The 15,790-nt window shown below is 41.1% G+C and overlaps 1 protein-coding gene and 1 long non-coding RNA gene across 4 annotated transcripts in view; one reads left to right on the forward strand and one right to left on the reverse strand.

Annotated features, from left to right (window-relative positions):
- Window positions 1–442: 442 nt before the first annotated feature.
- LOC138987255 (uncharacterized) lies at window positions 443–15,689 on the reverse strand. The gene is made up of 3 exons (XR_011463728.1): window positions 15,506–15,689; window positions 1,461–1,617; window positions 443–626 (listed from the first exon to the last, which is right to left on the reverse strand). It is a non-coding gene; the product is annotated as an uncharacterized lncRNA (long non-coding RNA).
- The window catches only part of ST3GAL6 (ST3 beta-galactoside alpha-2,3-sialyltransferase 6), an 87,411-nt gene continuing 86,975 nt past the window's right edge, over window positions 15,355–15,790 (forward strand). For 2 of the 3 annotated variants that reach the window (XM_070368182.1, XM_070368213.1), the window contains exon 1: window positions 15,356–15,609. The gene's annotated coding sequence lies outside the window, so the exon portion shown is untranslated. Of the gene's footprint in view, window positions 15,610–15,790 lie in introns of all 3 variants that reach the window. The other variant, XM_070368204.1, reaches the window with a different exon arrangement.

The following is a 15,790-nucleotide window of genomic DNA, read 5'->3' on the forward strand; positions in this document are numbered from 1 at the left end:
TGCAGTCTCTTACATCTCCTGCATTGGCAGGTGGGTTCTTTACCACTAGTGCCACCTGGGAAGCCCCTTTAATGATATGGTTTGGTCCAAAAGATAAAATTAAAGATAAGTAGAGAAAAAATGAACTAAGAAACATGTCTAACAGAATTTTCCACCTGGAAATCAAGCAGTAATCTTGATTTAAAATTAGTTCTCAAAGCCTGCATTTTTATAAACTCTATAGAGGGGCCAAGAAGGGAAAGGCTACCCACTCCAGTTTTCTGGCCTAGAGAATTCCATGGACTCATGGGGTCACAAAGAGTTGGACACGACTGAGTGACTTTCACTCACTCATAGAGGGTCCATGGTTATTTTCTGATGAGAGCCCGGATTGTCAGCATACTAGGGTGCTAGTTGTACTGCAAGACGCTTTTCAGGCTGTAAGATGAAAAATGTGACTGACTTTAACAGTGAGTGTATTTTAATATATTACATATTAATATAATATATGGCATACACAATTTGGTAAATTAACTGTACAACAATTCCAGAATTGGATAATTTAGCAGCTGGTCCATCTCATGAAGGATCCATCCTTTCTGTCTTGTTGTTCTGCCATCTCCAGATGCTAACTTGATGGCTCATTCCTGGAAGAAAGACAGAGAGAACACTCATTTTTTTCATTTACCTTCTGAAGAGATAGGAAAAAATTTCCAAAGGCATGCCTGTTATTGACCTCCTCAACCACAGTGGTTACATGGTTGGTTCAAGCCAATCCTGATTTACACCCCTGGGGCTGGAAAAAGTCCAATCTCCCTTAAAGTTTATGGCCCATTGAGTTCTCAAAATACTTGGGTTTTGAGAGCAGGGGAAAATGGATTTCAGACCAACCATTCTTTCAAGAAGGCAGTGTGTCTGACGGTCAGTGGGGCACAAAGAAGGGTTTGTATCACTCCTTCTCCCACCATTTATATCAGCTTCTCCCTGATAGCTCAGTTGGTAAAGAATCCGCCTGCAATCCAGGAGACCCCAATTTGATTCCTGGATTGGGAAGATCCCCTGGAGAAGGGAACAGCTACCCACTCCAGTATCCTGGCCTGGAGAATTCCATGGGGTTGCAAAGAGTTGGACACAAGTGAATGATTGTCACTTTCTCCCACCCCATTATAAAAAGGAATCCTTATTATTCACAAGTTGTTCCAAATACTGAGATGAATGTTGCTTTTGTCATTTTCACTTAGGCTTGGCTATTTTTCTGGATAGAAGTAAAATAAGTAATTACTTTCTGTTGCTTTAACTGCAAGAGGATTTAAATGCAGCTCTCATGTGACTCTGATCCCTATTCCCGAAGCTACTAAGCTTAAATCCCTCAATCGGCTCAGCCAGTCCTTATGGTTTCCAAATCCTTTACTATGTCTTCTCACTACACATTTTTTATTTCTCGTTGATGAACTAGGAGAAACTCAACTTTCAAAACCTACCTCTGGAAAGCCTTTTCAAATTCCTTGTGGTCATTCTGCACCCCCTTCTCTGGTGTTGTCCTCTCATGCCTCCTCAGTACCAACATATACTGAACTCAACATGCAGTCATTATGCCAAAGGCTTCATCGAGTGTCTCACTTAGCCTTCACAGGAACCCTATGGGACAGTTAAAACTTTATCTCAGTTTCATAAATGACAACACTGAGACACAGAGAGGTTAAGTCATTTGTGAGGTCACACAGTATATAAATGGTGAGACCCGGATTCAAAACCAGATGATTAGACTCCAGGGTCCTGGCTCATGAGCATTAGATTCTACAACCTGCTATGCTCTTATCTCCAGAGTTCTTCTTGCCAAGTGACTGGAACATAGTGAACACTTTACAAATGCTAAATGAATGACTGACGATTTTTCTCTTCTGTAGAATATAATTTATTATGTGATGCCTGGTATTGAAAACACTGCTCCAAATGGCTTTTGACCAGAACAAAATAAATAGCACGTGTGGGAAGCCAGATAATGCTCCCTCCCAAAACTGTCTATATCCTAATCCCCAGAAACTGTGAATGCTGTGCTACAGTCCATGGGGTAGCAAAGAGTCAGACAGGACTAAAATCACTCACTCAATGACAGCTAGCCGTCTTCTCGTCCTCTTGATGTTCGGCACGTTGAGTTTTCAGACTACAGACAGATTAATCTACAAATATAGATGCTCTCTTCTCATTTTTTAAAGGCTCTTAGTTGGCATCTGCCCCCACATGTTGTTCAAACCCTCTGGATTGTCACCGCCATCCTATGCCTGTTGTTTGCACTCACTGATGCTGCTACCTTAGAAGTCTGTTTCCCAAGAGCCCATTCACAAGAAAAAACAAATTCCCCCATAGGCTTGGGACTGTATTCTCATCACAGAACCTAACATTATGCATTTGGATGTAGTTAGAAATTGTTTTTAATCTAAATTTCTAAAACATCTGTGTATGGGAGAGAAAAAGAAAATTTATCTGAAGTTAAACCATAAAGCACCTTTAAAGTATTTTGAATCCTGAAAATCAGTGATAGAATGAAATTTCTGACCTCAAGCTAATAGATCCTTGCACTTATTAAATAGGATATAAAATATTTATTGGATGACTCAATGGACATGAGTTTGGGTAAACTCCGGGAGTTGGTGATGGACAGGGAGGCCTGCTGTGCTGCAGTCCATGGGGCTGTAAAGAGTCGGACACGACTAAGCGACTGAACTGAACTGAAAATATTTATTATTGTGTCTTGCCTACCTATCTACATTTGTGTTTTGTTAAGAACCTTGTTATTCCTCCTATGAATCGGAGATATCATCTGTCTCACAGTCCTTTAATAAAGTCTTTAACTTGGGAAGTCGGTATATTTAATTCCCTAAACCGTTTTTGAAGTGGCATCAGCTACTTCTGGAAACCTATTAGAAATAAAAATTCCCAGGCCACACTCTAGTTCCACAGAATTAGAAACCCTGAGGTGGGGATGACAATCTGGAGCAATAATTAGGCTATTGAGCTATGTTAGGCGGCCAGGAGAATGTAAGAACTCTAAAGCTCTTTTAGGAAAAGTCATTCATATTTCAGTGGCTAAGAAACTTGGGTAAGATTGTCTTCTGGCAAATTCTAAGTAAGTGCATGTCATTTTAAGCAAACACTAGAAAAGAAAAATATTTAGGAAAAAATAGACCAGGAAGATTATTTTTTTGCATAAAGCAAATTTCCAAAGTTATCTCTCCAAGTTCTCCCAGGAAGTTGTTTCCTCTAGTTTCCACCAGGCTGTTTATCTCCAGCAGTTACAAAACCCTGATAAACAGTGTTAGTCTACAAGTATGCTCATTTGCAATCATCATCATGTTGGGAATTTTGGACATTCACCACTGTGTTCTTTGAACTTAGCCAATGTATGACACAGAATCTCAGAAAGTGTTTGTAGTCTGAAACTTATGAGCCTATTTCCCTCATATCACTTCTCAAGGCAGAAACTCCAGTGTCTAGGATTCTGTATGTTTAATGCCTCAATTGTCATTGTGCTGGGCATACAGTAGGTTCTCGATAAACCTATAAATGACTAAATCAATGAAACCCTGATTGTTCACTTGCTGTCGTGTCCAACTCTTTGCGAACCCCATGAACTGCAGTATGCCGGGCTTCCCTGTCCTTCACTTTCTCCTGGGGTTTGCTCAAACTCATATCCATTGAGTCAGTGATGCCATCTAAACCATCTCATTCTCTGCCACCCCTTCTCTTCATGCCCTCAATCTTTCCCAGCATCAGAATTGACTGGTGTGCAGAATGGCTGCGATCCAAAAGTCTACAAATAATAAATGCTGGAGAGGGTGTGGAGAAAAGGGAACCCTCTTACACTGTTGGTGGGAATGCAAACTAGTACAGCCACTATGGAGAACAGTGTGGAGATTCCTTAAAAAACTGGAAATAGAACTGCCTTATGATCCAGCAATCCCACTGCTAGGCATACACACTGAGGAAACCAGAAGGGAAAGAGACACGTGTACCCCAATGTTCATCGCAGCACTGTTTATAATAGCCAGGACATGGAAGCAACCTAGATGTCCATCAGCAGATGAATGGATAAGAAAGCTGTGGTACATATACACAATGGAGTATTACTCAGCCATTAAAAAGAATACATTTGAATCAGTTCTAATGAGGTGGATGAAACTGGAGCCTATTATACAGAGTGAAGTAAGCCAGAAGGAAAAACATAAATACAGTATACTAATGCATATATATGGAATTTAGAAAGATGGTAACAATAACCCTGTGTATGAGACAGCAAAAGAGACACTGATGTATAGAACAGTCTTATGGACTCTGTGGGAGAGGGAGAGGGTGGGAAGATTTGGGAGAATGACATTGAAACATGTAAAATATCATGTAAGAAACGAGTTGCCAGTCCAGGTTCGATGCACGATACTGGATGCTTGGGGCTAGTGCACTGGGACGACCCAGAGGGATGGTATGGGGAGGGAGGAGGGAGGAGGGTCCAGGATGGGGAACACATGTATACCTGTGGCGGATTCATTTTGATATTTGGCAAAACTAATACAATTATGTAGAATTTAAAAAAAAAAAAAAAGATTGCATGTGGAAATGGAAAAAAAAAAAAAAAAGAATTGACTGGTGTGATCTCCTTGCAGTCTAAGGGATTCTTAAGAGTCTTCTCCAGTACCACAGTTTGAAAGGATCAATTCTTCCATGCTCTGCCTTCTTTATGGTCCAACTCTCACATCCATACATGATTACTGGGAAAACCATAGGTTTAACTAGACGGACCTTTGTTGGCAAAGTGATGTCTTTTCTTTTAATCCTCTGTCTATGTTTGTCATAGTTTTCCTTCCAAGGAGCAAACATCTTTTAATTTCATGACTGCAGTCACCATCCATAGTGATTTTAGAGCCCAAGGAGAGGAAATTTGTCACTGCTTCCACTTTTCTCCCTTCTATTTGCCATTAAGTGATGGGACTGGATATTGTGATGTTAGTTTTTTTAATATTGAGTTTTAAGCCAGGTTTTTCACTCTCCTTTTCACCTTCATCAAGAGGCTCTTTAGATCCTCTTTGCTTTCTGCTATTAAAGTGATACCATCTGCATATCTGAGGTTGTTGATATTTCTCCTGGCAATCTTGGTTCCAGCTTGTAACTCATCATGCCTGGCATTTTGCATGATGTGCTCTGCATATAAGTTAAATAAGCAGGGTGACAATAAACAGCCTTGACCTACTCCTTTCTCAGTGTTGAACCAGTCAATTGTTCCATGTAAGGTTCTAACTGTTGCTTCTTGAGCTGCAAACAGGTTTCCCAGGAAACAGTTAAGATGGTCTGATAAGAGTTTTTCACAGTTTGTTATGATTCATACAGTCAAAGGCTTTAGCATAGTCGATGAAACAGAAGCAGATGTTTCCTGGAATTCCCTTGCTTCCTTTATGACCCAGCAAATGTTGACAATTTAATCTCTGGTTCCTCTGCCTTTTAACCCAGTTTGTATATCTGGAAGTTCTTGATTCAAGTACTGCTGAAGCCTAGCTTGAAGGATTTTGAGCGTAACCTTACTAGCAGAGGAAGTGAGTACAGCTGTCTGGTAGTTTGAACATTCTATAGTCCTGTCCTTCTTGGGAACTGGCATGAAAATTGACCTTCTCCTGTCCTGTGGCCATTGCTGGGTTTTCCAAATTTGCTAATATATTGAGTGCAGTGCTTTAATAGCATCATCTTTTAGGATTTTAAATAGCTCTGGTGGAACTCCATCGCTTCCACTAACTGAGTCCCTTTTAATTCAAAAATTGAGAATAATAGAAACCCTAAAACACCATCACTATCAGGGTTCTGATGAAAATGGTGTACAATCACCCTTTACAAGAGAGTTTTTATTGTCACTTCTCAGAAAAACTACTGGAGGAGGGTCAAGCATTCTAAGTATTTTGATATGCTTCTAAGCAAGTTTCTACTGCATGTAAAAAATCCTAAAACATGTTTTGAAATTTTGGTTACAAATAAATAGGTGCTTATTGTGCAAATCAAACATTCAGAAATTTATAATTTAGAAAGAAAAGTCCTCCATGAATACATCCTCCAGAGGTGGTTCATGTTCATGGCTGGTGTGTATCCCCTTAGACACCTTCTGTTAGTGTTCTAACATAAGTTTTATTATAACCATCATTATTTCTATTACTTTTTTATTTTTTTACATCTCACAATAACAGGATCCTACTAGGCAACCTGTTTAGCAACTTGCTGCTAAAATTTAATAATATCTTAGACATTATTCCAAGTCATTAGATGCAGGACTAGTTCATGGTTTTAGTGATTACACAGAAATCTCTTGTATATGTGATCCCTACAACTCCAATCCCTTAGCAATGGTTGTTTGACTCATTCTGGTATCTCTTCATTATATTTAATAAGCAATAAGAAAGTGAAGTCACTCAGTCGTGTCCAACTCTCTGCGACCCCATGGACTGTAGCCTACCAGGCTTCTCTGTCCATGGGATTTTCCAGGCAAGTGTACTGGAGTGGGCTGCCATTAATAAGCAATATCTAAATGGCAATTCTTAAACACAACTTTGCATAACTATGTAAGGTGTCTGCAACAGAAGTTTCTATCAGTGGAACTGCTACAATAAAGTATACATTGTATACATAAAGTATATATAATGTATACATAAAGTATATATTCTACAGTAAAGTGTTCATGTTTAAAATTATAATTGACTTTATTAAAATATCCTTTGGAAAAACCTCACCAGTTTGCATTTGCACCAAAAGCACGAGAAATTATCTTCACACTAAGTTTTAATAATCATGATTTTCACCAATAAGTGTAAATGATATATAGCTTTAAATTTGATTAGTGAAGTCAAGATTCTTTTCAAATTTACTAGAATGTAAGCTCCAAAGAGCCAGAAATTACTGTCTGTTTTCTTCACTGCTATTAATATATACCTGTTTAGAATGGTATCTGGCACATAGCAGGCATACATATTTGTTTAATTAAGTAATGTTTATTTTTCTCCTCAGACTGCTGTTATTTCCATGTAGTTTCCCTATTTTTCTACTAAATTCTTGATTTTTTTTTTTTTTTTTTTTGCCTCCTAAGAGCTCTTGGCCTAATAAGAAGAGAAACCATTTGATATGTGCTGCAAGTATTTTTTCCCAGCTTGTCTTTTTATTTTTTGGTGTATTTTATCTTTAGAAACTGCATTTTTGTGAAGTCAAATGTATTAACCTTTTTCTTCAAGCTTCTTTCATGCCTAGTTTTTCCCACTTCAAAATAAAAGCAAGATTCACATAGATTTTCCTCTTGTTCTTTCAATGTGGGCTTAAGGGTTTTATTTTTGTTTTCATCTGATATTTTTATCTGGTCTCTATTGATTGGAAAAACACACTGTATAGAATAAAGAGCATACAGGTAAGGAATCACCAAGTTAAAGAATTCAAATTTGTACCTAAACACGGATGCATTTTTATTTGACACTTTTTTACTGTCTTTCCCAAACACAAATAACTTTGTTAGTGTCTTTTTAAAAATTACAAATATTACTCATATACATTATAAATATCACAAGTTAGAAACATTTAGAGTATACAGCAAAAAATCCTCCTTCCCTTTCTTCCTCTGCCACTGTAATTCTAGAAGAAATCTCTGTCAACATTTTGTCGTGTAGTCTTTAGGACCTTTTCTTACGTACTCACAAATATATACACACGTCAGTGATCCTTTATTTTTTCTGCTTGATATAAATGAATTGCACAATATGTTTTATGAATGTAGAACTTCTAAAGCCAATATAATGGCTGTCATCATATTAGTATATGTATATGCAGATTTCTAATGGTTTTGCAATAGTTGCATTCATTTTTCCAGGCCAGAATACGGAAGTGGGTAACTGTTCCCTTCTCCAGGTATCTTCCCAACCCAGGGATCAAATCCAGGTCTCCCACATTGCAGGCAGATTCTTTACCAGCTGAGCCACAAGGGAACCCCAAGAACACTAGAGTGGGTAGCCTATCCCATCTCCAGCGGATCTTCCCAACCCAGGAATCAAACTGGGGTCTCCTGTATTGCCCATGGATTGTTTACCAAAGGAGCTATCAGAGAAACCCAGGATATACTACCATAATATAATTAATCACTTTCTATTCTTTCTATTATTTTCCTGTTTTTAAACATTACAAGTAATGCTTCTATGACCAACCCCATACATATTTTTGTGTTCTTATGTAATTATTTATGCAGGATGGAGTCCTAAAACATAAAATTGCTGATTTGAAAGGAACATGCATTTACAGCAGACTAGAGTTTGGGACGGAGAAAGCAATGGCAACCCACTCCAGTACTCTTGCCTGGAAAATCCCATGGGCAGAGGAGCCTGGTGGGCTGCAGTCCATGGGGTCGCTAAGAGTCGGACACGACTGAGCTACTTCACTTTCACTTTTCACTTTCAGGCATTGGAGAAGGAAATGGCAACCCACTCCAGTGTTCTTGCCTGGAGAATCCCAGGGACGGGGGAGCCTGGTGGGCTGCCGTCTATGGGGTCGCGCAGAGTTGGACACGACTGAAGCGACTTAGCAGCAGCAGAGTTTGGGAAACACAGAGAAGCCTTTGTGCCACTCATAGCCCACTGTAATGACTCCACCTTGCACTCTGCTTCAGGAGTGCTATGGAAAATATTTTCTTTTAAGTATAAATTTTTGAACATAAAAATATAGTTAATTATTTGAGTGTAGGTTTATGTACACTTTGCCCAGCAATTCCGCTTTTAGGGATCCATCCTATAGCAACACTCCCATGAAATGAAGTAGCAAAAGTTCAGCCCTGTAAACCAGTTATGAGACAAATGTGTTAGTTTAAAATGTCATAATTTTTATCATTAATGGTCTGAGAGCTCTGAGTGAAGTGACCTGTATATTTTGCTTGAATTATCAGTCACAGGACTGGATATTAGCAGAGCATCTTCATAGATAGATGGGGAGGGGGCATATCTGCTAGGACAGTGATCCAGGCATTGAATGCTTCTCAGAATTGAACAAGAGCTCTGAGCAAGCTGCTCTAAGATACAGCAGCTTTGTGCACTGCCCCACACAACTCCGGGGGTGGGGGGTGGTGGGGGGCTACTATCTTGGGGGAGGGGCTGTCCTGCCATCAGGGGGTGCTGTGAAGGGAGTTACCCAGCAATCAGGAAGGCCAACCTCTTCATTGATGGGGTAACTGGGAGTTGGTTGAGAGATTTCAGGTCCTTTCCCTTCCGATCCTCATTCCTAAATCACTTGGCTTGAGGCCAGAACTATCTTGCAGGGAGAAAAGTCAAGGAACTTTAATGAGGGTTTTGAAATTCAAATCCCAAACAACTTTTTACATCTGATCAGTTCAGTTCAGTCATTCAGTCCTGTCCGACTCTGCAACCCCATGGACTGCATCACACTAGGCCTCCCTATCCATCACCAACTCCCAGAGGTTACTCAAACTCATGTCCGTTGAGTCCGTGATGCCATCCAACCATCTCATCCTCTGCTGGCCCCTTCTCCTCCCGCCTTCAATCTTTCCCACCATCAGGGTCTTTTCAAATGAGTCAATTCTTCCCATCAGGTGGCCAAAGTATTGAAGTTTCAGCTTCAGCATCAGTCCTTCCAATGAATATTCAGGACTGATTTCCTTTAGGATGGACTAGTTGGATCTCTTTGCAGTCCAAGGGGTTCTAAAGAGTCTTCTCCAACACCAGAGTTCAAAAGCATTAATTTTTTGGAGCTCAGCTTTCTTTATAGTCCAACTCTCACATCCATATATGACCACTGGAAAAATCATAGCTTTGACTAGACGGACCTTTGGCATAGTAATGTCTCTACTTTTTAATAAGCTCTCTAGGTTGGTCATAGCTTTTCTTCCAAGGAGCAAGCATCTTTTAATTTCATGGCTGCAATCACCATCTGCAGTGATTTTGGAGCCCCCAAAATAAACTCTCTCACAGTTTCCACTGTTCCCCATCTATTTGCCATGAAGTGACGGGACCAGATGCCATGATCTTCGTTTTCTGAATGTTGAGCTTTAAGCCAACTTTTTCACTCTCCTCTTTCACTTTCATCAAGAGGCTTTTGAGTTCCTCTTCACTTTCTGCCATAAGGGTGGTGTCATCTGTATATCTGAGGTTATTGGTATTTCTCCCAGCAATCTTGATTCCAGCTTGTGCTTCTTCAGCCCAGCATTTCTCATGATGTACTCTGCATATAAGTTAAATAAGCAGGGTGACAATATACAGCCTTGATGTACTCCTTCCCTGATCTGATAGCAGCCACCAAACTGCCCTCTAAAAAGGAAGTAGTTCTTTACACTTACTTGAATAGATTCCTTGCCACCTTTGCCAGAAATTCATTAACTCACTTATTTTTAAAAAAAGATTCACTTATTTTATTTTTGGCTGTGCTGGGTCTTTGTTGCAGTGTTCAGGCTTCTCCTTGTGGTGGCTTCTCTTGTCACGGAGCATGACTCTAGAGCAGTTGAGTTCCAGTAGTTGCAGCATCTGGGCTGCATAGTTGTGAAACCCACATCCCCTGCACTGGCAGGAAGATTCTTAAGCACTGGATAGCTAGTGGAGCTCTCATTAACTCTTTCACCACCCCCCCCCTTTTTTTTTGCTTATCTGATTTCTCATTACTGTTCAGATTTTTTCACATAGTTTTATTATTTAAAAAAGACACTAAAATTTTTGCAAGTTTTTGGATAATTTGTATTTCTTCAGTGAATTGCTTGCTGATGTTCTGTGCTCTATTTTTAAATGGGTTGTCTTATTTTTTGTTTTTTGATCCATAGGAATTCTTAATTTATTCTGGATATTAACCATTTTTAATAATATTGCAATCATTTTCCATCAGCTGTCTTAATTGTGCCTCCCATCATATAGATACTGACATGCTCCTGTGCTTAGAACACTTTGAGCCCCAGTTCCACCCTCCTCTGCTAGCTTGTTGAAAGAGAGTAAATACAGTCCCTGATAACTACTGAGCCACTAAGACCTCTGAAACCTTGACAGGACAAGCACAATCAGGAGACACTATCATTTATGAAGTGGCAAATAAGCTTTCTGGTAGACTTGAATTCCTTTCTCATGCACTCACAATTCTGGGGAAAACAATACAATGTTTATTTATGTATGCAAACATGTAGCTGATACCCTGCTCTGGAATAGAGATGTTGGAGAAGTTAGGGTTCGCTTGAGAGTACTAACTGCCACTTTCTACATTGCTGGCAGAGTCATAGCTCTAAGTTAAGATTTACATTCCTTACACACTGGTTTATTATTTTTGAGATCCACATATCCTTGAATTGTCTTTTTGGCTGCACCAGGCAGTGTGATAGGTCTTAGTTTCCTGTGCTTAGTCACTTGGTCGGCTTTGACTCTTTGTGACCCCATGGACTGTAGTCCACCAGGCTCCTCTGTCCATGGAAGTCTCCAGGCAAGAATACTAGAGTAGGGTGCCATTACCTGCTCCAGGGGATCTTCCGGAATAAGGGGTGGATCCTGTGTCTCTTACATCTCCTGCACTGGTAGGTGGATTTTTTTACCACTGTGACAAATAATTGCTTGTAGGAGATAAAACCACAAGATAATCAGAAGACAGATCTGGCAGGATCTTTACCTAGAGTTGGAAGAAGGACTGTATGTTGGTCAAGTTCAGTCTTGAGCCAGGTACTGTTTAAAACTAAATCCCCCAAGCCTTGAGAATGTTAAGTTCAGTTCAGTTAAGTTGCTCAGTTGTGTCCTACTCTTTGCAACCCCATAGATTGTAGCACACCAGGCCTCCCTGTCCATCACCAACTCCCCAGGACTGATTTCCTTTAGGATGGACTGGTTGGATCTCCTTGCAGTCCAAGGGACTTTCAAGTCTTCTCCAACAACACAGTTCAAAAGCATCAATTCTTCGGTGCTCAGCTTTCCTTAGAGTCCAACCCTCACATCCATACATGACCACTGGAAAAACCATAGCCATGACTAGACAGACCTTTGTTGGCAAAGCAATGTCTCTGCTTTTTAATATGCTGTCTAGGTTGGTCATAACTTTTCTTCCAAGGAGCAAGCATCTTTTAATTTCATGGCTGCAGTCACCATCTGCATGATTTTGGAGCCCACAAAAATAAAGTCTGACACTGTTTCCATTGTTTCCCCATCTATTTCCCCTGAAGCGATGGGACCAGATGCCATGATCTTAGTTTTCTGAGTGTTGAGGTTTAAGCCAACTTTTTCATTCTCCTCTTTCACTTTCATCAAGAGGCTCTTTAGTTCTTCTTCACTTTCTGCCATAAGGGTGGTGTTATCTGCATTTCTGAGGTTATTGCTATTTCTCACTGCACTCTTGATTCCAGCTTGTGCTTCATCCAGCCCAGCATTTCTCATGATGTACTCTGCATGTAAGTTAAATAAGCAGGGTGACAATATACAGCCTTGATGTACTCCTTTTCCTATTTGGAACCAGTCTGTTGTTCCAAGTCCAGTTGTAACTGTTGCTTCCTGACCTGCATACAGGTTTTTCAAGAGGCATGTCAGGTAGTCTGGTATTCCCATTTCTTTCAGAATTTTCCACAGTTTATTGTGATCCACACAGTCAAAGGCTTTGCCATAGTCAATAAAGCAGAAATAGATGTTTTTCTGGAACTCTCTTGCTTTTTTGATGATCCAATGGATGTTGGCAATTTGATCTCTGGTTCCTTTGCCTTTTCTAAATCCAGCTTGAACATTTGGAAGTTCATAGTTCGTGTACTGTTGAAGCCTGGCTTGGAGAATTTTGAGCATTACTTTGCTAGCATGTGAGATGAGTACGACTATGCAGTAGTTTGAGCATTCTTTGGCATTGCCTTTCTTTGTGATTGGAATGAAAACTGACCTTTTCTAGTCCTGTGGCCCCTGCTGAGTTTTCCAAATTTGCTGGCATATTGAGAATGTTAAAGAAAACATTTTTTTTCCCCCATAAACTTAAAAGAGGATATTGTGTGAAAGAGGTCTCTTGTCACTTTGTATCTCCAGTCCTGGGATTCATCTACTATGATCTGATGTGACCTGCTGAGAGTATGCCCCTACAAGTAGGTCTCTTCTGCATAGAGTAGACAGTCCTATGTCAATCATGCCAAGAAAGCCTGCTCTTGGTCTAGGGTGTGAGAATTTGGAAGGCAGATCATATATTGGGGTCAGGAAGAAATACTACTTTCTTGAACTTTAGACTGTGATTCTCCAGAGTGCTGAATGGCACTCCAGGCTGGCGTGGGGAACCTGGCTTTCACCGGTCCCGGGATACCCTGGGATACATCCCATCAAACAATGTCATTTTAATTCAAAGAGATCACACCATCTGTAATTAAAAAACAAACCTAGCAAACTGGTCCAACCCTATGTGTACACTGCCTAAATATTATGGTTTCAAGGACCTTTAAAAGACCCTGCATGTCCCAATAGTTCTCTATTTCCTGGCCCTTCCCCTCCCACTTTATTAGAATAAATCATCTATACAAAGGCTGAGTTAATTATCTTTACATTGTGAAAACATTGTAGCCCAGAGACTGCTACAAATTTACCCTGCTTAATTCTTTACCACCTTCCACAAGAATTCAAAAATTTTACATAGTTGCAATCATGTGCCCATGAAATAATGTATTCTGCATTAAAAAAAATCTTTGACATGTCAAAAGCACCTGCCCAGATAGTTACATAACAGGCAAAGCATTCTGGAAAGAGAGCTGATTTTGGTTCTAGGTACTTTCATTCAAATCACAGCTCCAAAATGGGTTGGTATGATCTTGGGCATATTACATAACCTCCTGACTCCACTTTGTCATTTCTGGGATAAGATTATTCTGGTTTGCGGGATGAACTGGAGGAACAGACATGATACATGAAGGGTAGCTGACTCATGGTAGGAAAGAACTGGTAGTTAATATCCATACTTCCTGATTTTTTTTTGTGATAAGCATTGTGCCAAGAACTCTCTACCTCATCATCTATTTTAATCCTCATCACAACCCGTGAAGAGAGGTTGTACTCTCTCACTTTACAAAAGGAAGCACGTTGAGGTTAAGTCACTTGTTCAAGGTCACACAGGACAGAGGAGGCAGTGGAATTTGAACTAGGTCATGGTGAGTAGTGTCTTCTTGGCCAATACTGACTATGAAGAAGCACAAATGTCACCTAAGAATAATGGACTGCCTCTTCCCTTAGCACATGACTTTGCAGATTCAAGAATCCTAGGAAAGGGACTTCCCTGGCAGTCTACTGTTTAAGACTTCACCTTCCAATGCCTGGTCAGGGAGTCAAGGTCTCATGTGCCCTGGGGATGAAACACTAAAACATAAAATAGAAGCAATATTGTAACAAATTCCACAGAGACTAACAAAAAATGGTCCACATCTTAAAAAAAAAAAAAGTCCTAGGAAAGCTAGAGAGTAGGAGGTAAAATCACTGCTTTAATTCTGAAGATGATGAACATAAGAAGGGTAATAAACTCAGCAGAACCTAAAAGAGCATAGTAACTTCAAGAAAAATGGGCCCAGTTGGACAAATACCCTCTTCCTTGTGGTTCAGTCAGTAGAGAATTTGCCTGCAATGCAGAAAACCACCTAAAATGCAGGAGGCCCAGATTCATTTCCTGGGTGAGGTGAGGAAGATTCCTTGGGGGAAGGAAATAACCCACTTCAGTATTCTTGCCTGGAAATTCCATGGACAGAGGAGCCTGGAGGTCTACAGTCCATGGGGTCTCAAAGAGTCAGACACAGTTGAGGAACTAATCCATCACCACCACTCAGATGTCTGAGGTACCACCTTTGTAATTACAAAATCTGTGTGGGTTACTACAAAGGCAATTTGTAGAAAGGGTACGGGTTGGGGAATTCCTGAACTCTCTGGGTTTTTTTGATTGTGTGTGTGTGCTCAGCCGAGTCGGATTCTTTGATAAAATTGGGAAAATAACAAGTGCTGCCTCCTAGGGCTGTTGTTAAAATCAACACCAACACCAGAAGGTCCATCACAAAGGACTTTGTTTCAGGGCCTGACACGTTACTCACTCTGAACTGCACCCAAGTCTGTGGCTCTTCTCCCAGGGCATATGATTTATTTCACAAACACTGACATTTAAAAAATACAGCTATCCAAGTATCATCACTATAGTACACGCATTTCTCAAGGGAGACCTATTTTAACAAGCAAATACACATTTCGTCTTCCTTCCCCCTAACGCATCGTTTCCTCCAAAAGACAAAAAGCACTAACACATTTGTCCTTGAAGGGCAGAGCCCAGAAATTCTGGTCTCTCTGGACACTCCCGCCCTTTCTGCTGGGGACCAACCGCCTGCCCCGCCTCGTGTCACAGAAGTCCCCGCCGAGCCAAGCAAAAAGTGTTTACTTCTGCCGCCTGCCAGCCCGGCGGGGAGGAGAAAGCTCCCTAGCCGCCCCTCTCTTTCTCCCCTGCAGCTTTCAAACAAACCGGGGCGGGAAAGGAGTGTCTCCTTGGCTGTGGAACCTGATCCTCCTACCTCGTCCAAAGCCACCCGCCGCTTTCCCCGGGCCTTCCCTTGGTGATTTTCCTGTCCGGGACGCCCGGGGAGGGCGCGTGGCTGGAGTCCCGCCAGCCGGAAAGGTAGGGGCTCGGCCGCGCTCCAGCCTCGCCCGCCCGGGGACGCCGGGCCCCAGCGGCTCTCTCTGCACCTCACTGCCCCGCACCTTCCTCGGCGCACTCGGCGGCGGCCACAGCCGCTGCCGCGAGAGGAGCTTCCCCGCGACTCCGGAGGCGCTCGGCGCAGTCGCCGAGGATCCGGCCC

Source organism: Bos mutus, chromosome 1 (assembly GCF_027580195.1).
Source record: "Bos mutus isolate GX-2022 chromosome 1, NWIPB_WYAK_1.1, whole genome shotgun sequence".
Taxonomy (NCBI): domain Eukaryota; kingdom Metazoa; phylum Chordata; class Mammalia; order Artiodactyla; family Bovidae; genus Bos; species Bos mutus.